Below are 23,627 nucleotides of genomic sequence, written 5' to 3'. Positions count from 1 at the left end.
GACCTGAGGGAAAGAGCACCCATGCACCTGTTTCTGCATGAGAGTCTGAGCCTATTCCAGATGCTGCCTGCTGGACTTCCTCTGGGCTTAATTCATGGCCACATGCTCCTCGTTGGGCTATCTGCCCCTTCGGACACCTCAACTCCAGCAAAAATGTGCTCCTCGTTCTAATATTTCACCTCTGAATGTATTAGCATTCACCCAAGTTGGGAGCCCAGAAGTAATTTTATACCTTGTCTCCCTTCCTTTACCTTCCTTCACCTCTAACTTCTAGAACCTTTGATATTCAACTTGTCACAGATATGTAACGTTCTTCCTCTTCTCTACATCCATTGTCTCTATTTGAGTTCAGACCCCTTTAACTTTAATAATTTCACCATGCACAATCCTGGCTCTCTCTCTTAATTGTGTCAAGTCCACTGTCCATATTAATACCAGAATAATCTTAATAAGGTTCAAATCTTATTATACTTTACTGCTTGAAGACCCTCATGACTCCCTGTTGCTGACATAAGAAAAATCTATGTCTTTTTTCAAGACTCTATGGCATCTGTCTACCATCTTGTTACTCCTCTACAGGAGCCCCACATTCCAGCCACACCAACCTATTGGAAGCTTTCTAAGCACATGCTGTTTCAAACTTCTATGCTCTTCTCATTGTTGCCAGAAATATCATTCTTCCTCCTTAACCCAAATCTTCCAGAAACCTCTCATCAATGTGATGAAGTCATTGACGATGAAAACAGAGCTGAGAGTTTGTCAAACACACACCCACATCCTTTCAGCCCTCCGCACACACACACATTCTGCACAAACCTGAGAAGCCAGTCAAAGAAATTCTGTTCCAATTGATACGGAATCGGCCATTCGACTTTTAGGTAAGCCAATAAACTTTTTCTGGTTAAGTGATTTTGGGGTTTGATTTCTGATATTTGTGACATGAATTCTTATGAATATGTAAGGAGTTTATAGAAATAATCTGTGTGGAGGGTGTGGAAATAATAAATTGGTTATTATCAATTGTATGCTAAAATTGAGCAAAACTCATGAATCATACATCTGCTGGCATCACTCAATTATATTACATTACCACAAAAATAAATAGTATAATTTTGGGGTATCATTTAAGGGTCAACTTTTTATCTCTTTTGAATTCTACTAGGGGGTGTCTGGCTGGCTCAGTCAGAAGACCATGCAACTCTTGATCTCAGAGTGGTGAGTTCAAGACCCACCTTGCAGGTAGAGATTACTTAAATAAGTTAAATTAATTAAAAATTAAATAAGTCCTCTGAATTCTATTAGTGTTGTTTATTTAAATTTTTTAACAGAAACAAATAAGAAGTCCCCAGAGAATGTGAATGATGTGCGTAAAGAGTTAATTGATGGCTCAGCACTTGGGACCAGCATTCCAACCACAAAGAGTTCGGTTTACATGGGGTAGATAAGCAAAGAAGGTTGAGATCTTTAACTGTTGCTCTTCCCATTCAAGAACGTCCAGTGGAATTCAATGATTGTTGACCTCACTACATAGAGCATAGCATTTCTCACCAAGCTGGGAGATTATTAATCTCTTCATCAAATCCTGAGATAGGAATCATTTAGGTTAATGCCTCCACTGGTTACTGGCCAAGTACTGTGTCCAACTCAAACATGATTCCTTAAGGATCAAAGGCCAATGGTATTTCTAGAAGAGATAGAATAGGATTAAATCAGGCCATTGCTTTCAGGTTGTGTCCCATTCCTCTTGATGAAGACATCACTTCTAACAGCACTCCCCCCCCCCCTTTTTTTAATAGATTTTAGTTCTTAGGAAGAAACTGAGGTCATTCCCCACAAGGAGAATTCAGCAGCCTGGAAAGGGTGGATCATGGGAGAGTGAAGCAATCCAAACAAGTGAAGGCGTGACATACCCTATCTCTGAGGCATCCCAGCTTATGAGAAATCTCAGTAGGAGTGAAAAGGTGCAGGCCTGCCACACCCCATGGACTAAGCTCTGAGGACCTGCAGAATGCTAACTCACCTGATATTATCACCAGTGGAATTCTTGGTCTGCTAGCACCTGCTACTATGCTTTGACAGGCCTGCTAGATTATTATAAACCAAGAGAGAAACAATGAGCATTGAATGGTAGCCCTTTTACATCTCACCTCCAATCTAGAAGCAAAGGGAAAATCCAGGATATTTCAAGCTCCCTTGCATCTCTTCAACTCTGTTGTTCTACTATTCCTCAGTGATTCAGAAAAAGCTCCAATAGAGGCATGACCTGATAGGTGGTTCAATATGCCAGATACAGAAAAGGTGAAGACTATGCAGAAGGAATTGGCCAAAAATGTTTCACTTAAGTCATCTTTAGCAGCTACCCTTTCGCAACCTGCCCCATGACACTGGGGGCTCTGGGATCCTGATACCCAACCGTGTATCCACCACCACCACACACCATTTCTGTCTGCAGAACTATCTTGGCTCACTCTGAGACTGCAGCCTGGAAGCTCTTTCCACCTCTTTCCATACAGCGATTTTCTGTTCCCCCTTAAGAGTCAGCTGAGGTGTCACGCTGAACCTCTGGGTTGACAAAGAGTATTTCTTCCGTGGTCCTAAAAACCAGTGGATACCAAGCCGTAGTGTAAAGCATAGTCGCTGTAAAACAGAGACTCCTGCATCAGTGGTTAAAAATGCGGATAGAAATCTGCATTTTTAACAAAGTCCTGAGATAATTCTTTTTTTTTTTAATTTTTTTTTAATGTGTATTTATTTTTGAGACAGAGAGAGACAGAGCATGAATGAGGGAGGGTCAGAGAGAGAGGGAGAGAATCTGAAGCAGGCTCCAGGCTCTGAGCTGTCAGCACAGAGCCTGACGCGGGGCTGGAACTCACGGACTGTGAGATCATGACCTGAGCCGAAGTCGGCCACTTAACTGACTGAGCCACCCAGGTGCCCCCTGAGATAATTCTTAAGCCCAGTGTGAAACCTCTACTAAGATGTTCTGTCAAAGACCCTGTCAGAAACATGGATGAGAAACTCTGTGCCTCTCTTTATTAACAATCCCCATATTATATTAGAACTGTCTGGGTATGTGGTCCTCTCTCCCATAAGACCACAGGCTTTTTTGAACATAGAGATCCCATATTGCTTCTTTGTACCATTGGCACCCGACTCAGGGCCTAACATAGATGAGGTATCCAATAAATAGTTTTTGATCAGAACTGAATTCTAAAATATGCTAAGTAGACTTTCTTTTAGGTGAATAATTTCTGGTATTTTTGAAAGTGAAAATAACTTCAGTTTACAGACTCACTCTAAGGTATAACATACAAGAGGGAAACCGATTCTCTGTAGAATCTACAATGTTTCAGATCCTTTGATCAGTATTTTCCATACATTTACTTGGTTAATGTGGAAAAGAACCATGTGATAGCAATACCATTACCACCATCTGAAAGTTGAATAATTGAGGCTTAAAGAGATTAAGTTGCTTAACCAGCAACACATAGCTATAAAGCTACCTTTATTGATCTGGAAGGCCTTGCCCTTAAACACTAAATACGAGAATCCCAATAAAATCCCTAAAAAGTAATTCCAGTGCTGTGAACTCTATAGGAAACTTTGTAGACAGGTTCCAGTGTCTTTGAAATTATGAAAATAAAGCAGTATCACAGTTACTTCCAATAAACTGACCTACTGACTCAAGCTGAAGCCAAAATGACTTGTCTGTAGTTTAGGCAGTCCTTGGTGCCTACTTAAGCTTGGAAATGCCATGATAAACTCAGTTCCAGTAGCCAATCACTGTGGACAAATAAGCCTAATATAGCCCTTGGGCCTTCATGCAAGACTCATCTGTTTTTTGTTTCTGCAAAATCGCAGTCGGCGAAACAAATATTGCTGTATAGAACTATGTACTGAAGTCAAGACCACTGGATAAATAAAAATAAATAAATATAATATGTAAAGATATTAATGTATAGTATATAATGCATAATAATATATATGACATCATAATACAGTATATGTTATAGATTACATATAAATCTAAAAATAATTAAAGTGAGAACTAGATCTTGCATGTTTGAGATTGTATGTGGCCTATATACATTTACACTTACCTGACTGTTAAACCCTTGGTTCACACTTTCTTTTCCTCAGGATTTAGCTCCATTGTCTCTAGCAATAGATGTTACTACGAAAAAAAATTCTGAGGTCAATCTGATTTTTCCCCCCTTTAGACGTGGCGTACTTTTGCTGATGGGGTGCATATATGCCTGGTTATCACTGACGTAGAGGAACGTCGCTAGTGCTTATGAATCTCTAGTGTTGTTGCCAACAATACAGAATGTCATTTCAATATCTGGATTCACTAACTTGTCTTTTTTTCTTTTTCTTTTTTTTTTCCTTAAATGATCTCTCTATTTGTTCTCCTTTCTCCCCTCAGGAAATCATTTTCTGAATGTTGGCTCCCTTTTGCCCATTGCTGCCACCTTTTCTGTAATCGTGTTTACATCATTATTTTTTATACCATTTTGTGTGACTTCTTCGAGCACTTATGTCTTTTTCATGATTCTTCTTCAAGTCATCTCAATGAAATTGTTGGTTTGTTTAGTTTTTATCTCTACAGTGGTTTATTTATCTTTTCCTTCCATGTTTTTCTTGATCTCTGAAACCTTGCTTCATCATCTCTTTTGCTGTCTTAAAATCTCTTCTTTAAACTATCTGTTCTTACAACTTTCTGTCCTTCGTGGTGTCTATAATTTTCGTAAAACTTTGCAGAATTTATAGATGTGGTTTCCTTATATTTATATTCATTTTTGATATATTTACTTCAGCTTCCCTTTGCTTATTCTTGTTCTCATTTTTTAAGAAACTGATCAGTTACAATGTTAGACATGGGTCTACAACAGATTTATTTCTGACTAGTATTCACCTTTGAACTATATTCACTTTGCTTAAGAGTAAAGGGGAAATAATAGGGGGGAGAGTTCATAGTGATCTCTGAGTGCAAAGCCTCCATTTTGCTTGTTTCCTTAAATACTGTTATGTCATATCTAGTATTTTGTTTATCCGGGGTGAATTTCTCTCCTCTACAGTCAATGTGGGTCTCAGCAAAGCTCTCCTTTCTTCTACTTCGCTTGGAGGTGCTCCTAGGTTAAAAGGTTGGGTCATATACCAGGGTTTTGAAACTCAAATGCTTAGAGATAAAGTGGATGATATAAATGGGTGACGTGGGCCAAATATAAGACAAGAGGGAATGGTGGGGTCTATGGTAAACTGCAGTGTGTGCTTTATCCCAGGGATGGGCAGCTACTCACTGATTAGCTGCTCTCTGGTTGTTATGTAAGCACATTCTGGCCAGATCTTCTTTTTCAATAGACTGTAAAAATGTGGATTTTTATTTTTTTTAATTTTTCAAAGTTTATTTATTGTGAGAGAGAGAGAGAGAGAGAGAGAGAGAGAATCCCAAGCAGGCTCCCAGCCCTCAGTACAGAACCTGATGTGGGGCTCAAACTCACAAACCATGAAATCATGACCTGACCTGAAACCAAGAGTCAGACGCTCCACCGACTGAGCCACCCAGGTACCCCAAAATGTGGATTTTTAAAAAGTGAAACTTCTACATTTTAAAGGCAGTGCAGGTCAAAAAAAATATGTATCTGCAGACTCTCGTGTTTTAATCTCTATCATGGAAAAAATATAGCCATGGCAAATGTCGTGGCTTTTTATGATAACAACTGGGTATCTACAGAGCCTAAGGCCACCTCTACAGATGTACTTGCTTAGCCCTCTTTGTTCTACTCAAAGGATTTCTAGGGAAGCTTTTGACGGCTGAATCCTACTGCACTCTGATGTCGCATGAGTAGGCTGGCTCCCAGCACTCTCCCTCTCCTCATTAATGATCCACTGTATTTGAAAAGTGTGCTTCATAATTTGTGGTTTGATGTTGCGATCATTTCCTTGTGTCCCGGAGAATGGCATATTTTTTCTATGGCGATTTTATTTTGCTTTCATGGAATGAAAGACAATATGTCATTTCTCGAGAAAGACAACAATGTCATCATGGCCTTTCCGCTGTTACCTTTATCCCTCCTTTTTCCAATTCCTCTTGGTTGAAACTCTTTACTACCCTTGCTTTTATGACATTACACTGGTCTGTAGAGTCTAATTATATGCTCCTGTTTCAGGACAACCTACATAGTGTGCGGGGCTCGATGCAAATGAGAATGCAGGGCTACTTGCTGGAAAAATTATTGTGAATTTCAGGATGGTGACAGCAGATCATAAAGCCAAGCAGAGGTCTCTTCGAAGACCAGGCCCTGTGACTCTACAGGTGACGTGCCCACGAATCTGGCTCTGCTCCTGATTCTTGCCTCTCTGATTTCTCTTCCCGAGGTCTCCTCCAGCTGATCTTTATTCTCATATGCCAGACAGTCCCAAAGTTATGTCCTCAGCTTACTTCTCTCTCCCCACATATTGCCCTTGGCAACCTCAGCCAGACTCTGAGCTCCTACTTTCACCAAGACAGCGGCAAACCTGTGTTATACTTACTTGTGGACGTTCCCTGACAAAACAGGATTTCCTTGAGTGGACTCATATTATTAAAGGTCATAACTCCAGCAACTATTTTCCTCGGTCTCCTGAGACTCTCAGGTGAGCCTTCTTCCTCCACTTCCATGTTTTCCTCCAGCTTCTACCAAATTCAGGGCTCCACTCCTCAACATAATTTTCCATATCGGGGGGCAGCAAACTACAACCTGTTGGTCAAATCCGGCTCACGGAGAGCTTTTTGAAATAAAGTTTTATTGGAACCAAAACCACACTCGTTCATTTATGCATTGTCTGAGCTGCTTTTGTACTAGAACAAGAGAGTTGAGTAGTGGCAAAGGGATCCTATGGTCACAAAGCTTAAAATATCTCTTATCTGGCCTTTTATAGAAAAAAATTACTAACCCCACACCCCAATCTATACTCCCCATCTCCAAATTCATTCAACTCCTCTCTCTTGAACCCACTCTGGTCAGACATGTTACCTCATCACTCCACCACAATCACTAGCCAATCCCATTAGTGGCCCGTTTCTCAATATCCTTTATTATTTCCTTCTATTGACTTTATGCCAAAATGTTTCCGGACCCTAGCCCTCCATCTTTGAATGTCTTCTCTCTTCTAGCAGCATGCTTGCTCTGATGAAAACTCTGTTCCTTTGACTTTATTTTTTTTTTTATTTTTTTTCAACGTTTATTTATTTTTGGGACAGAGAGAGACAGAGCATGAACGGGGGAGGGGCAGAGAGAGAGGGAGACACAGAATCGGAAACAGGCTCCAGGCTCTGAGCCATCAGCCCAGAGCCCGACGCGGGGCTCGAACTCCCGGACCGCGAGATCGTGACCTGGCTGAAGTCGGACGCTTAACCGACTGCGCCACCCAGGCGCCCCATCCTTTGACTTTAAATACTGCTTATTTGTCAATAACTCTCTTACTGTGATACTTCTAAGTAGTTCCCAGCTTCTATCCTTGCTCTCCTATAGTCTATTCTTAGCCTAGAAGTCAGGGTAATCCTTTGAAAATCTAAGTCAGGTCATGTCATCCAGAAGTTCATAATCTTCCAATGGTTTCCTGTCTCCCTACGAATGAGAACCAACATCCTTAACTTGGCCCACAAAGCCCCACATAATTTGGTTCTCAGTAGGAGCTATGCTTCCTTCTCCTGCTCCTCTCCCACACTCACTTCACTGCAGCCACACCGACCACATCACTCCTCCTCAAACACGCCCGGCACCCTGCTCCCTCAGAGACTTTGCTCTTGTTCTTCCCTTTGCATGAAATATCTGTTCCCAAGATATTTGCCTGACTCACCCCCACATCTCCTTCAACATTTGGTTGACATCACTCTCCCCGTGAGATCTCGGACTATCCTATGTGAACCCTCTCTTTTTAGTCCTATTCTCTCCACTCCCTTAGTCCAGTTTTATTTTTCCCCATAGTACTTAGCATCATCCTATTTACTTGTTTGTGCTGTATTTCTGGTAGTAGCCTATGAGATTTTTTTTAAGCATATATTTTTGCCTTTTTTTTAATCCATTGAAGTATCCGCACTGCCTAATACGGTGTTTGATATAAAGCAGATGCTTGTAGACAGTTTCGAGTGCATTACGTAGACACTGCTTCTTAATTATCGTGGCAAGGCTTTCATCATCTAGAACAGTGCCTGCCACATATTATTCAATTTAAAAATATTATTAAGTTTGTAAGTTAATAGGTAAATGAATGGGTGTTCCAATGATCCTTTCTGGACTATGAGTTCTACGAGTATTCTAATTATCTAATATTCATGCACAACGTAAAACCTTTCTTCCTAAATAACTTTAATTCCTTCTTATTTAAAGAATCATACCCTTACTACTACACTTGCCGTTCTCTGAAGGAAGTGTATGAGTCACTCAATAGCTGGGCAGCTGCCTCATTTCATAGTAACAGACTGTGGACCTCACACATTTCTCTATGAACCAGTGTTGCTTGAGTTTCTAGAAGTTCTTTGTTTCCCTGATGATCTTAAATGTGCCTTCTTTGGAGTGAAATTACACACACAGCAAAATGACTAAAGCTTCAAGAGACTCTGCTGGAGCCATCGGCTAACAACCCTTGTTGTCACAAGGGTTGTTGTAACCCTTGATCAACCCTTGTAACAACCAATGATCTTGTAACCCTTGTAACAACCAATGATCTCTACTTACGTGTGGTGAAAAAATCCTCAGTTTAGAGTCATTTATGGATCTGAGTTGGAATCCTTGTTCTGCCACCTGAGACTAGACCTTGGGCTACCCATTGAACATATTTCTCATCTATAAGATGTGGGTAATACACTACTTAATATGCTTGTTGTACGAATTGCACAAAATCATGTACATAAAAGCCTAATATATAATTGGCTTCTCAGAATGATCTTACCATTTTCATTTTTCCCCATTTCACTTTTTGTTATCCGCGTTTGTTTCATTTCTACCCTTGGGAATATAAGCTCTTTTAATCTTCAGAATTAAAGACTACCCTGAAAGCCTTTATTGGTAAACATCATCCTCAGAGAGCTTACAAAGAGCTTGAATTGGGTCACAGTGGTGTCAGCAGGCGCTCCACTCTTGCTGGGGCCCAACTTTGAATAGTCTTAGAGATGCCAGAAGAAAATGTTGCCAGGTCATTTGCATCGCCCCAATGGCCTAGTGATATGGAGGCAGCAGCCTCTACCTTCCTATTCCTAAATGTTCGTTGGCTTTTTTTTTTATTATTTATTTTTATTATTTTATTTTTTTAAATGTTTTTTTATTTTTGAGAGAGAGAGAGAGAGACAGAGTTGGAGTGGGGGAGGAGAAGAGAGAGAGGGAGACACAGAATCTGAAGCAGGCTCCATGCTCTGAGCTGTCAGCACAGAGCCAGACGTGGGGCAGGAACCCGCGAACCGGGAGATCATGACCTGAGCTGAAGTCGGACGCTTAACTGACTGAGCCACCCAGGCGCCCCCATTGGCTTTTTTAAAAAAGATACACGAAAAAACAGCATCATTATTTTCAGACAGTTGCTGTAGGGGAAAGACAGATCAAGAAGCACATGGAGCTTTCTCTAAGACCTGACTTTGCCCCCAGGGAAAACGTTTCTAGGTAGCTGGACTGTAAATATTTGCTGAAGAAATGAATGAATAAATAAATGTATGAATTAATTAATTAATATTGCCTCTGATGCTGATGAGTGTCTCTGTGGTTTCCCTCTTTCAACAGCCACTTAACTGGGAAAGGAAGGATGGAGAGGCAGTCCTTTGAGTTGTGCAGGGTGTGACTAGTGCCCCAACGTGGCACTCAAACCGAAGATGATGTCATTGTTTTGCTACCTGTTGCCATGGTAATCATGGGGATGGCCACAATAGCCAAAGACTAATGTCAACATTATCCCCCATTTTTCTGGTTGAATAAAATTTTCCCCCCTTAAACCCAAAACTACAGAAAAGTCTCTTTTCTCTTCTTCTTTCTGACATGTATTTGTTTGTACATTTTTGCTAAAAACAGTTTTGCTATAATTAATGAGATCATATTCATGTATATGAAAAGGAAGAGTCTTAGCATTCATATTCTTTATGAAAATTCTGTGTTTCATCTTTCTTTCTTTGAGCATAATACTTCTTGGCTTAAGACTACCACTTTCAAAAATTAAAACAGGTTGCCTAGAAATTCTTCCATTGAACTGTAGTCAGTAATGACTAGAATTGAAACACCGTTCCTTAAAACTTGACATCTTCCTGCTAAGCATGCTTCAATTTGTGTAATTTCATAGATTGCCCTTAATAGGAGCAATAATAAAGCAAATATAAGAAATCTGCAACGCTATTTAGTATAATTCGAATTTCCTTGTATTTCTTCTAAAAGATTTAGTTACTAAATATTCAGAAAAGACCATTAATTTGCAGGTCTACTGTTAAGACATTTTTTCAACACTGACTCCAAAAAAAGAGTAATCATGAAACTATTTTTTTTTTCAGTCCCTGTTGCTGATCTCCAATCTTTATCAAACATGACTGTTTCCTCATTTACAAATTATTGGCAACAATAACAATAACAATAATGACTATATAATCTGTGTGTTTAATTATTCATGGCATCCAGAGCATTGCCTTGTGAAAAAATTAATAAATGAATGAAAAAGATAATAAATAAATGAATGAAAGCTGCCAAATGTACTTAAGGCCTTGTAAAATATTTGTTCATTGGACAGTCAGAAATTAGAGCAAATAGGACTTGATGAGTATCTATAAATTCAATTTATTTAGGTTTCCATGTCTTCTAGCAGTTATAATGTCTGGCAGAAACTGCTACATTCGTATCTTAGACTCATCAAAATGAAGTCATAGAAGAAGGGAAGGTAGAGTATGTGAGAATGAGAGGCTTCTCTGGTAAATTCTATGACAGATTGTCACCGAAATCTTAAAAGTAGTCTTATACTTTAAAATTTTAAGTTTCAGAACTCTTGAAATAAAATTATCGTTTTATTGAAAAATGAAGCATATGCCGACCTAGTATATTTTAATTAGCTTAGAGTAAATTTTTCACACGAGCATATTTATTTCCCATCTTCTGTCCACTGACATTTCCATCCTCCAGACTTGAACAGTGTAGAAGGAAATAGGTGTGGGACTCAGCCTGGGGGCACACATGTTGCTGAGTGAAACGGCCTGTTCTAGTTCATCATCTATTTTATTCAGCGGCACCTAATTAGAAATAAACCTGAGGGCACCTGGGTGGCTCAGTTGGTTATATGTCTGACTTTGGCTCAGGTCGTGATCTCACAGTTGATGGGTTCAAGCTCCGCATCAGTCTCCATGCTGACAGCTCAGAGCCCAGAACCTGCTTCCTATTCTGTGTCTCCCTCTCTCTCTCTCTGCCTCTACCCTGCTTGTGCTCTGTCTCTCTCTCTCAAAAATAAACATCAAAAAAATAATAATAAACCTGTTTTTTTTTTAAATACCAAATTTGAGAGTATCATAGGTGCTTGATTGATTTTGGAATAGAGTGCAAATTTCGTTTGGGTAAAATTACACTTCAGAAACCCAAGGTTTTCTTCTCACCTTCAGTTTAGATCTAAGTCCACAGAACCTCCCGGCCGCATCTCCCTGCACAGATATTCATTCTTTCCCTGAGCACGGCCCAAGACCAGCATTTCTCTGAGTGCCTGGGTGGCTCAGTCAGTTAAGCGTCAGACTCTTGATTTTGGCTCAGGTCAGGATCCCACGGTTAGTTAGGTCGAGCCCCAAGTCAGACTCTGGGCTGACAGTGCTGAGCCTGCTTGGGATTCTCTCTTTTTCTCTCTCTCTGCTCCTTTCCTTCTTGTGCTCTCTCAACAAACAAACAGACTTTAAAAAAAAAAAAAAAAAAAAGAGCAGCATTTCTCCCAACTTTTTTCACCAGGACCCACCTACTTCACTAATTCTACCCTGGAATAAAGCATTACATAGTAAGAACCGGGGAGCAGAAGAACAACAGAAGTAGCCCAATTTCAACAATCACACAATAACGAAGCCATTCAGGCACAATTCCACCAGTAAATTAAATCATACAGTAGTGGGAGCTATTGAAAACCAAAAGTAGCTTAAGACCTCCCTCGTGCCATAAAGAGATCCTGAAATATTTCTTAAAATTCGGGACATTCCAATCACCTGGGCGTGTGTTAGAAGTTCTGACCACACGCTGCTGGACAGGGAGTCGCCTTAGTAGAAGATTAGATTCAGATCCTCTTAAATTTTAGAAGCATAATCGTTTTAATTTGAGAATATCAAAGTTTCATAACCTTTTATAATTCACTTGGAAGACCACTCACCTCTAGATACAATATATGCGAACATATAGATAAAAGTCTTTGGAATTCTCCAACGTTTTTTACTCCTAAACAATGGGAAACATCGTAAGCTGCCACTTGGGTTTGGGCTGTGTTTCTAGAGGGCTAGAATCCTGTGGCTCAGTCGTTGATAAGATGCATTTTGATGCCACCTGCCGGCGTGATGTGGCATGACAAGACAAAACACTTCAAAGACCAAATCTTTATCCAGTGCTATTTGGCGTCAAACCCTGCTCCAGGCAGAGGAGCACAGTGGTTAGCAAAACAGCCTACTACCTCTTCTATCAGAGGAAGCAAATATTAACCAGATAATCATGAGAGAAGGGCCAAGAGGGAAAGGTCTTAGTCACAGGGATGAGGGAGTGCTGATGCTGAAGGCAGGGTCAGAGTTAACTACAGGAAATTTGAAGGGGAGCACGCTGGGAGGAGCAGGAACAGGAAGGAACCTAGAGCAGTTGAAGAAGTGAGGGAAAGCCATGGTGGCTGGAACCTGGACAGCTGGAGGGAAGGGGGGCTGTTAGAGGTGAGATGAAGCTGAAAAGATAATAATAATAACTAACACTTACATAGCACTTACTATGTTTCCGGGAGGCTTTTTAGTGCTTATAGATACTAGCTTTTTCAGTTTTCCTGAAAACCCTATGAGGGAGGAACCATTATTCGTCTTACTTTATAGGTGAGAAAACGGAGGCCTGTGGAAGTGAGGTCGTCTCTCAGTTTGGCCCAGCTAGTGAGTGTTAGAGGCAGGAACTGAACCATCATGGTCTCTGCTCCAAAGCCCATGCCTATCTACTTCTCCATTTCGCTGTCTCTCAGGCCATGGATTGCCTGGGCTTTGTGGGACACGGTCTCTTCACAACCAGGGGCGGTCACTGAAATTTTCCCAGAAAGCTATGACACGATGAACTTGTGCTCATTCTTTGGCCACAGTGTGAGAAATAGATGGGAGTGGTAGGGGCCAGGTAGGGAATTATTAAACTCCAAGTAAGGGTAGTACAATACTGGTCTGAAAGAGATGGTGGTTGTGGGGAAGGAGAGAAAGAGACAGATCTGGAATGTGTTTAGAAACTATGATGACCATGACCTGGTGGTGGACCTGTCGGTGGAGGTGGAAAAAGAGAAGGGGCATTGAGGGATGACTTTTGAGTTTCTAGATATAGAAATGGGTGGTCATTTGCAGAAAAGGGAAACTAAAAAACAAGACCCTATCTTCAATCTCTTCATTGCAACTTCCCCAATTTAAGAACTTTTAGAAATTGACAACCATATACTTTGTTCTTTGGAAGATAGGATGGAGTGGTTAATTAACACCACATTTTAGTGAAAGGAGAGTGTGCCCATCAAAGGTCCTTTGAAAAGCAGTCTTTTCCCCCATCTGGCAGATACGTTGGGCACTCTTCCATTTCATTCTTCCTACCAGAGTTCCCCACCTTGAATGTGCTAGAAGTGGCAACAGAATAGAAAGAAATTAGTCAAGACAAACATACAAAGGAGGACCAACCCAACACTATCACAAAGCTTCTTTGCAGGGTACCATATTGCCTTTGAAAGAATGAGAGGCCTTCATTCCAGTCAGAGAGCAAATGGGAAGAAGTAGGTGGATATATAACATATTGACTGTAATTACTTCCAACAGCAACAAGATAATGATAAAATGAACTAATCATATATTCACACAGTGCAGTATTATCAAGCAATTAGAGATGATGTTTTATGAAAATATGTAATGAATATACAAGATAGATTCTTAAGTGAGGAAACTAAGTGACAAAACAGAGTGTGCAATTATAATTCCATTTAAAATATGGATATAAAATATGGGTATATGGATATATATTTAAAATATGAGAATGGACCAGAAGACATGTTCCATAATGTTAGCTTTGTTTGGTTATGTCTGGACAGAGAAATGACTGGTGACTTCTTTTTTATTTTTACTTGTACATAGTGAGTATAGTGACCAGGCATTTGTTTCAATCAAGGGAAACTGTAGGGTTTTGTTTTGTTTTGTTTTGAAGTTTTATTTTGGTTTTTTGCTTGTTTTTTAGAAACTGTAAGAAAAAGATACCCTTTGGTGGATAGAATTCTTTAGCATGGCTTCACATGGCTCTAATCTGTTAATATTAAATTTAATTGTATCACACAGCAGTGACAGACCTCATTCGACACCTACAGTATTCTTGTCCTCAAAGTCATTGAAAATATTGTTATCAAAACTAAAAGTGTAGCTAAATAACTTGACAAATTGAAACTCAACATTGGGGGCGCCTGGGTGGCGCAGTCGGTTAAGCGTCCGACTTCAGCCAGGTCACGATCTCGCGGTCCGTGAGTTCGAGCCCCGTGTCGGGCTCTGGGCTGATGGCTCAGAGCCTGGAGCCTGTTTCCGATTCTGTGTCTCCCTCTCTCTCTGCCCCTCCCCCGTTCATGCTCTGTCTCTCTGTGTCCCAAAAATAAATAAACGTTGAAAAAAAAAATTAAAAAAAAAAAAAAAGAAACTCAACATTGTACCTAACAACCAGGAATTGAGGGCTGAAACCAACAAGTTGAAAGTTAAAGGAGATAAAAATAAAATATTGCATTTAAAACAAAACCAAAGTGACGCAAAAGAACATAGGAGAAAGCTGGCTTATAAAAAAGATTTGGAGGTTATAGTTGACCTCAGTTTCAATATATGCCCAAAGTATAAGAAGACACAGAATATTAACTTGCAATTTTTTTGAAATATCCTTTCAGGATCAGCGACGATAACAGCCAAAAAGAGTCTTTGCAGTTCTCGGTACCGTATGTTTAAGACTTCGACAAACTAGAAAAAGTGACCCGGGTAATGAGTTTAAATGCATGCCAAATGAGATCCTTAGCTTGGGGTGTGGAAGGGGCTATGGAAGACGTGATAAATTTTTCAAATATCAGAAAACCTGTGATGTAAAAAGAGTGAATTCCTTCGGTGTGAAGGACAGAATAAAGGCAAAGGGGTGGACACTGCTGGGGGTGGAAATTACAATGAACGCCTCCTGCAAACAAGAGGCTTATACATACAGAAGCTGTTTTAGTGATGGCAGCGGCAGCAGGGTGGTTATTCGGAAACAAGAATCCTGCAGGCACTAAAAGCCCAAACATGAATGGAAAAACCAATTCCTACCTTTTAGCCGTATATCAGGACACGTGGTATTAAGGATGCTGTTACCTGTCAATATTCCCAGCTTCAAAAGGGAGGTAGAGAATAATGTAGAGAGGAGGAAGAAAACCTGAATCTATAAACCAAAGAGAGAAAAAGGCCAAAAGATAAGAAAAAGGCACACATTAGCAGGAGGCAGATGAAGAAGAGACAAAGGAAGAAGAGAAGGAATCCTTTCCTTTTGCTTTCTGTTATTTAATCTCTCCCATGCCTGGTTAAAACTACATTCTTGCTTTTGTGTTTTCAGCTGTCATCTCCTTCTTGTTAAAGAATGGGCACAGTTTGGGGGCACCTGGGTGGCTCAGTCAGTTAAGCGTCCGACTTCGGCTCAGGTCGTGATCTCACAGTTCATAAGTTCGGGCCCTGCATTGGGGTCTGTGCTGACAGCTTAGAGCCTGGAGCCTGCTTCTGATTCTGTGTCTCCCTCTCTCTCTGTCCCTCCCCTACTCACACCCTGTCTCTCTCTTTCTCTCTTTCTCCCTCAAAAAAAAAAAAAAAAAAAAAAAAAAAAGAAGAAGAAGAAGAAGAAGAAAAAGAAAAAGAAAAAGAAAAAGAAAAAGAAAAAGAAAAAGAAAAAGAATGGGCACAATCTGGAGGCACCTGGTTGGGTCAGTCAGGTGAGTGTCCACCTCTTAATTTTGGCTCAATTCATGATCCCAGGGTCATGGGATGGAGCCCTGCATCCAGCTCTGTGCTGAGCATGGAGCCTGCTTGGGATTCTCTCTCTTTCTCTATCTCTCTCTGCTCCTTCCTATCTCATGCATGCATGCTTTTGCTCTCTTTCTCTCTCTCAAATAAACTAAAATAAAATAAAATAAAATAAAATAGACTAGGAACAGTCTGGTTCAGTGAATTCCAGAACACTTGGAAATTTAAGGAGGGAATTTTAGAACCTCAGTAACCACAAAGTGTGCCTAGTAATAAACATTCCAAGATATTGCACAAAGCAAGAGTTTAGATGTACTGATGGAATATGAATTTATAATGAGTCATTAATGGGATTTGGGGACACATCCTGTAGAGATAATATCACTGAGCCCACGCTTCTCTGTTCTGTAAAGAGGCCCTTGGTTCTTTTCCAACCATTAAAAAAAAAAAAAGCTAAATGCCTAGTGGGCCAGACCTAGTCTTGAACTTCCAATGTTTCCCACTCTTTCTCCTTTCTGAGCAACTACCTTACAAAAAAAAAGTGTTTTAGAGTCGACAAAGCCTGCCTTTGTCTACGTGAGCTAGAGTTCCCTGTCGTGGTGAACAGAAAGTTGTAGCCTTGGTTTGTTAATTTAAACCTAATTAAACATAATGAGTAGATAAAACAAGGAGCTTCACTGGAAGATAAAAAGGAATGGGACTGGTGTGTCATAGGCACAAGTATGTCTTAGCTGATTTCAAAAGATAGAAATAATTATCGATACCTGACAAGAAGCAAATGGCCAGTTGGTCAGTAGATTATCACTTCTTGATGGACATTAGATGGTGTCAAATCCTAGATGAAGTCACAACGATGGTTTTACTTTGGATCAATCCGGTGGTTTTGGAGGAAAGGGAGGAGGACTCACTTCTCACAATGTTCATTCGGAAACTGTTTCTGATATTATCTTGTTCTTTGAAAGATGAAAGGAGACTATGCAAAATATAAAGTCTTCCAAACTAAATTGTCCTTGGCCATATGAATACACAGGTGTCATTCCTCATGGTCTTGGCCTGTATCAGCTGTGACTTGAATAAAATTGTTAAGCTACTCTATCTATACTGTGGACCTGTTCCGCCAAAGAGAGAGAGAGAAAAATAAAAGGAGTTGTTTCACAGGGGGAAAATGCTTAAAGGAAGCAAGAGAGGACTCTGGCCTGACGCACTTTCCCCTGAAGAGTGAAAAGGAGTGTAAAGCTTAACAGTTGTAAAATGGCTTGCAATAGTGTCATCGTGTGACGTGCTTTCACACTTGATGATGCTCTCTGTTACTTTCTTGTGGCTGCTACATCTATAACATGTGCTGAGACATCTTCCCATTACATTGTTTAACTATAGATAGTAAAAGAGGCAAAAATGAAGCTTCTCCCCAAAACTTGGAAATAACATTGTCCTCCAAGGGCCAAAGGGTAGGATCAGTCATCACAGGGCAGAGAAGAAAGGTACACTGCTACCCGTAAGAGACAAATGGCTCCCAGATTGTCAAAACTGACTGTTAGTCACTGGATAAACTATCACAAAAGAAGAAATATGACTGTCCACGAGAAATCGTTGTATACACTGGGTTCAGTGTAGGAAACTGGACTCACGGTCATGGAACCCTTCCCAACCATGGACCCTCTTCCCCAAGAACCCTGAAGAACTGACTGTGCCTCAGTCAAGAGGATGAAGAAATTGAGAAATCGCCATTGAAACTTTGAAATTTGAGAACATACCTTGATAGCCATGATGCAAGGGTCAAAAAAGCTGCCACCAGTGCAACTAATTCTCAGAGCAGAAGACTGGATGCTGGAACACTGTGGCTTATTCCCAGAAAGCAGCCCAAACCATCATGAAATAAAAATGGCCTCAAGCCTCCTGTCTCTCCCAAATGTCACACAAATATATCTCCCTGAAGGAACCTACTTCATCTCCAGAACCCTAATTATAGTTAGAGGGGAGAACAGAAATGGTACCCAGCACAGAAATGTCTACTAGGAGGTGTGAAGGGATGTTCAGAGCCAATCTGCCATGGCCACATTCTGATCACAGAGATGGATGCATGAAATTAGCTCAGTCTGATTTCTTTCAATATTTATATCGAAGAACTCTTTCTGATTGGATTCCATGTTCCCAAGCAACCATCTGATTATAAGTTTACTTCCTGTCTTCCTTGCTCCCTGGGAGAAAATGAACTGGCCAGAGGATCCTAGTCTTCTCGGGACTTGTGGTTTACATTTTAATTACCATTATTTCCTCAGTGGTAAGATGCTGGTTATATGTATGCCACTCATTTCAAAAATGTTGAAGTGTTTTTAAAAATGCAGTTAAGCATCTAGGAAATATAATAATAAGTTTCCATCTTGATTTTACAGCTTATTCTCTAAGGCTAACTAAATCTATTTTGAGAAGCAGATCCATTTGCATTGTGTTTGTATCTTCTGGTTTCCAAATCAACACAGCTAAAGGCCAGACCCTGGACCGTGGTACTTGGACCAGGACGAGGGTATACCGTGCGGACCCCTCTTGGTGGCCAGCCCATCTTGAGCGGATGACGTACGTGTCTAGCCTTTTTCCACATTGTCTTGTCCACTCAAAGCCATAACACTTTTAAACTGATGTCCGTGTATTCAATGAATTTCAGTGAGGGCAAAAATGCAGGTCTAATTCAGGTTCCTCAATAATTCCCTACCTTACATAAACAGAAATAACACAAACCTCAGAGGCAAATGTTTGCAAAGTATGATGCAGTATTATCATTGTTACTTTACAGCTTCACAAGTATCTCAAGTAATGAATAGCAGTGGTACAATAATTGCAAGTTGGAGATAGCGTATAAAAACAAGATATAAAGTCAATTGACAGGCTTAACGATCTAGGAAATATAATGGAAGTTATCTCACAACCGTCACCTGTGCAGGTAGATGTGTCTCTTCTTTAAATAAATGGGAGTCCATGGGTTCAAATCCCAGCTTTGCCCCTTCTGCTTCTCATGGCTTTCGGCAAGTTGCTAATGTCAATGAATCTGTTTCTTTCCCGGAAAACAGAGATGATGATATCTACCTCAGAAAGTCATGGTGAAGATCAACATGGAATAATATAGATAGGATGCTTAGCACAGAGGTTAGCTTAATGTAGACTAGCTATTGTTATAGTTATTAGTAAGCACATAATTGTTTGGGAAGGAAGCGGACACACGGCACAAACACGAGAGAAGGATGGACTATCATTCAGGGGAAGAGAATATGTACCTACAGTGGAAGAAGTCTGGAGTGGAGACTACTCTGCCCATGTTGGTGAACTTAATAAAGAACTCCTCTAAGTGGCCTGATATGGCTTTGCAGGTGGGAAGGAAAAAGTTTTCTAGGAATACTGGCAAGGTGTGGAGCAGAGACCCGTTTTGTTAGGAACCTTGACGCGAACTACGCGAACTACCTCCCACACTGCAAATGATGAGAACATCTTTCGTGAATCAGCTATCAGAGGACCCAGTGTGACTCTGGTCCTATTTAAACTTGTCTGGCAGAAACCCCGGGATGTCCACTGGCATTTGCATTTGGTTTACAGTCTCAAACTAGGTTTAGGTGCAGATACCCCTTACCTTGAAGGATTTATCCCCGTCTTACTTACCTAGCTCTCTGTGTGGCTTTCCCTCCAGTTCTGATGCTAATTGGAAAACCTGTATTCTCATAGGTGTTGTTTTTCAATGACAAATTCATAGCAGGGTTTACAAATGCCTGCAAAGGAACCAGAAACAAAGAAGGCAGAGGAAAAACACAGGCACAGCTGAATAAAAACAGAAAAGCAATCAGAGCCCTGGGGTCAACAGAGACTTGTATGAAAGAGGATCCGTCTCTTACATTGATCCTTTCTTCCTTAGTTCTCTGTTGTGTGCTGATTGCTTCCCATGCCATGGCTCCTTCCAGATGGGGGAAAGTGCTGGGCTGGCCCTGAGCATAAGGGAAGTCATCTCCTCTCTGATGGGTCAGACCTGGGAAGTGTTATGGCCTGCAAGTCTGTGAGAACATTTCCATATCACCTCTTGCCTATTTCGTGCCTGGCCACAGCTATGGCTGTCCTTGAAGTGATTCCTAATTCTGTATTTGTCGCTCTGGTTCTCTGTTAAGCACCTCAATCTGACAAGAGTAAAACCAAAACAAGCATCTTAACACCACTAGCCTTCCTCCACCCAAAGATAAGTTTTCATTACTTTATTCTTCTAATTTTACCATTTCTTTCCAAAGACCCACTATTCCTTTAGTTACACAGACTAACACCTTCCAGTCACCTCCGACTTTGCTAGCCCTTATCGCCCACAATGAATCGACAGTCACCAAGTCTTCCCCTTTGATGTCAAGATGTCTGTTAAATCCACACTTATTTGTTTCTACGGATGCCATTCTAGCTGAAGCTTTCAAACTTCTTACCTGAACTCTTCCCGGCTCCTAACTTGTTCCCTTTCCTTCTATTCTCCATGATCCCACCCATCCTTGTTGCATTGTCAGTTTGACCTTCAGATCACACAAAACCCTGATTGTGCTTTAAAATGTTCACATGCCACCTATCCCCTACCCCCCAGCTTATCAGTAAACTAAAAACATCTTAGCCCAGGAGTCAAGACCCTCTGTTATCTGGCCCCTTATCTTTCTAGACGTTTATCTTCCATGATTTCTGTACCTCAATCTAAATTCCATTCAGACTGAACTATAAACACTTATCTCCCTCACCCCTGGGGTGGGATGCCTCCGTAATGGGTATTTTACACTGGCTTCTAGAATGTTGCTAATGGATTAAGTGTGGTCTCCCACAGTGGCGACTACTTTGCTGGTACACTCTTTCTTGGTTGTTTCCTTCCCTTGCCTCACTCCCCTCAGTCCTCCGTGGGCAATTCCTTCACTTCCTATGGTAGACTGATTGTATTAATGGTCCCAAATCTTTACCCCTCTTCATATCCCTACTCCTTGCCATGTCACTTGCAATTCCTCTCACTAAAGGTCAAAATATATTTTCCCACCTTCTGAGTCTAAGCTTCACTTCTGTTGTAGCCTTGAGAATGCACCTTACGGGCCTGTAACTATATCAAACATAACTGACCACAGGCCCTAGCCCTCAGCTGCTATGCTCTAAAATTCATTGCTACATCTGTACTGAGGAAATGCCTCCCAGAGCCTCCTTCTAGCCAATGACTGACTGTTCATGGGAGACACAAGATTCCTCTGATGGCCAACTTTGGCTTGAGGACTCCCCATTGGGCTTGCCAGCTCAGGTTTAGATTACAGGACCGTCTGGGACACTTCCATCCAACTCTCCTTCCCTCTTTCATCCAGCATGATAGACCCACGGATAGCCCACTGTTTCCAGGCTCTTGCCCCCATTCTCTCTCACGGCTGATTTCTATAACAACATGCTAACAAGTTTAATCCCATCTTAGCAATCTTGGCATCTGCTTCCCAGACCTGCTCTGGGACTTTGCTGTGGTGATTAGCAAATATGACTAAATCGGAGGCTCTAAAACATATTTGTTTGCTTCTGCTTGTTCTTGCCCTGTGTCATCCTCCTGAGAAGGACATGCTCTGTCCCCGGTTCCAGGAAGAAAATGAGAGACTTGTGGAGCAGAGTGAAGTCATTCCAGTCTTCCCGTCTGAGGCCTTCCCAGATCAACTGATAGCCAGTTAACCCCCGGACAAGTGAGCAAGTCCTGGCAAAATCAGCTGAGCCCGGCTCAGATCAGCTCAGTGCGGCAGCTCCCTGAGCTAAATATCTGCTTACTGTTCTATGCCAAAATACAGCACCCGTTGCTTGTCACTCAGCGTGCCTGTGTCGATCTAAAAGTGAGAAACATCCCAGATAAATGACTTGCTTTCAAATCTCTATCTGGAGGGACCCAAACCAAGACAATAGGCAAGTACACGTTATATTGTGTTTTGAGATATGCGCCCAGTAATTGAGAGTTGAAAACTTATCCTCATCTTCCAAGCACACCAGGCTGAGGAACAGAACCCAGCACTCTGCCTAATACCGAAGACAATCGGAGGTAGTGTAGAGAATCAACACAGAACTCTATATTGGCTTACCTTGGTCCTCTTAGGTTTAGAAGGAAGGCAGAGAATATTTCTGATTAGCGAGTCATGGTGTCAGCCAGTCCCCATGCCCTCTCGTGGGCTGAGCTGAATGAACTTGGTGTTAAAAGAAAAGCAGATACTCTCTTCTTTCCTACGAAAGTGCACAAGGAAACTCTGGATGTAGTAACACAGCCTTAAACGAACTGTTCTGTGTCAAACTATCAGCCCTGTCCAACCGGACACATTTCTGCCGATTGACATCAAGGGACATCGGGCCAAAATCGTTCTCTATTAACAGAAAACAAGGAAGGAGCATCTTTCTCCAGAGACATTCTGTGTTCCTACAAGTGTAGGAACCAGCAAAGCACAAGCAAAGCAGCCCAGTTGATCCTGGGAGTGGAAAAGCTGACACGCTTGGGAGGAAGTTGCTGCTCAACCCTTTCCCCAAGAGTCACTGCAGAGCAACCGCTGTTTTAAGGATGTACAAATAGATCTAGAGTAGCATTCATCGTTGTGCATCTTTAAGTGAGGATGGACACCCAGGTCAACTTGAGAGGTCCAGTTCCCAGCACAGTGCCTGGCACAGAGTAGACACCTTATACGTACTTGAATACATGAATAAATGTATGACTACCTCCAAGATCCAACAAAGTTTTCAGGGGAAAAAAAAAAAAGACTTCCTCGTTTAAAAAAAAAAAGTTAATTTTGCCATCATTGGCAGTCCATGTTATTGGAGTTATCCTGACTCGGCCACTTCCAAACAAAATTGCCTAACCTCTCTGTGACTCAATTTCCTCTTCTAAAAATTGGAGACGATAATAACATTAACTCATGGGGCTGCTACGGATAAATTGCAGCTAATATATGTTAAGTGCTGAGGGCAGTGACGGGCCTCTGGCCTCTGTTAAACGTGTTATCCGTGTTATTTCCCATTTTTTTAAAATCGAAGTACAGTTGACACACGTTGCATTAGCTTCAAATGTACAGCATAGTGATTCAACTTCTCTGTATGTTATGCTGTGCTCACCGCAAGTGGAGCCCTCCTCTGCCCCCATAATACCATCCACTATGTTCCCGATGCTGTACTTTTCATCCAGGACTTATTCATTCCTAGCTGAAAGCCTGTATCTCCCATCCCCTTCACCCATTTTGCCCATCCCCCCCTCCCCCTCCCCTCTGGCAGTTTGTTCTCTGTATTTGTGGTCTGTTTCTGCTTTTTGTTTGTTTCTTTCTCTACGCATTTGTTTTGTTTAAAGCCTTCCCATTTTTAAGTGAAAAACAGGTCTTACTTATCCATCTGTAACCCACGCTGTCAAATATTTTACTGAAGCGTGTTTCCAGTAGTATAGATAAATGAATAAAGA

At 41.1% G+C, this 23,627-nt stretch overlaps 1 long non-coding RNA gene across 1 annotated transcript; it reads right to left on the bottom strand.

Moving 5' to 3' along the window:
- Positions 1-1,311: 1,311 nt before the first annotated feature.
- Positions 1,312-22,444, bottom strand: LOC121034342 (uncharacterized). Its single transcript, XR_005792395.1, has 3 exons — positions 22,276-22,444; positions 19,832-19,938; positions 1,312-1,684 (listed from the first exon to the last, which is right to left on the bottom strand). It is a non-coding gene; the product is annotated as an uncharacterized LOC121034342 (long non-coding RNA).
- Between the last annotated feature and the right edge of the window lie 1,183 nt (positions 22,445-23,627).

The sequence above is a fragment of the Herpailurus yagouaroundi genome, unplaced genomic scaffold (assembly GCF_014898765.1).
Source record: "Herpailurus yagouaroundi ecotype Mexico unplaced genomic scaffold, PumYag 28, whole genome shotgun sequence".
NCBI lineage: Eukaryota > Metazoa > Chordata > Mammalia > Carnivora > Felidae > Herpailurus > Herpailurus yagouaroundi.
This window is presented reverse-complemented; position numbering and strand designations above follow the sequence as displayed.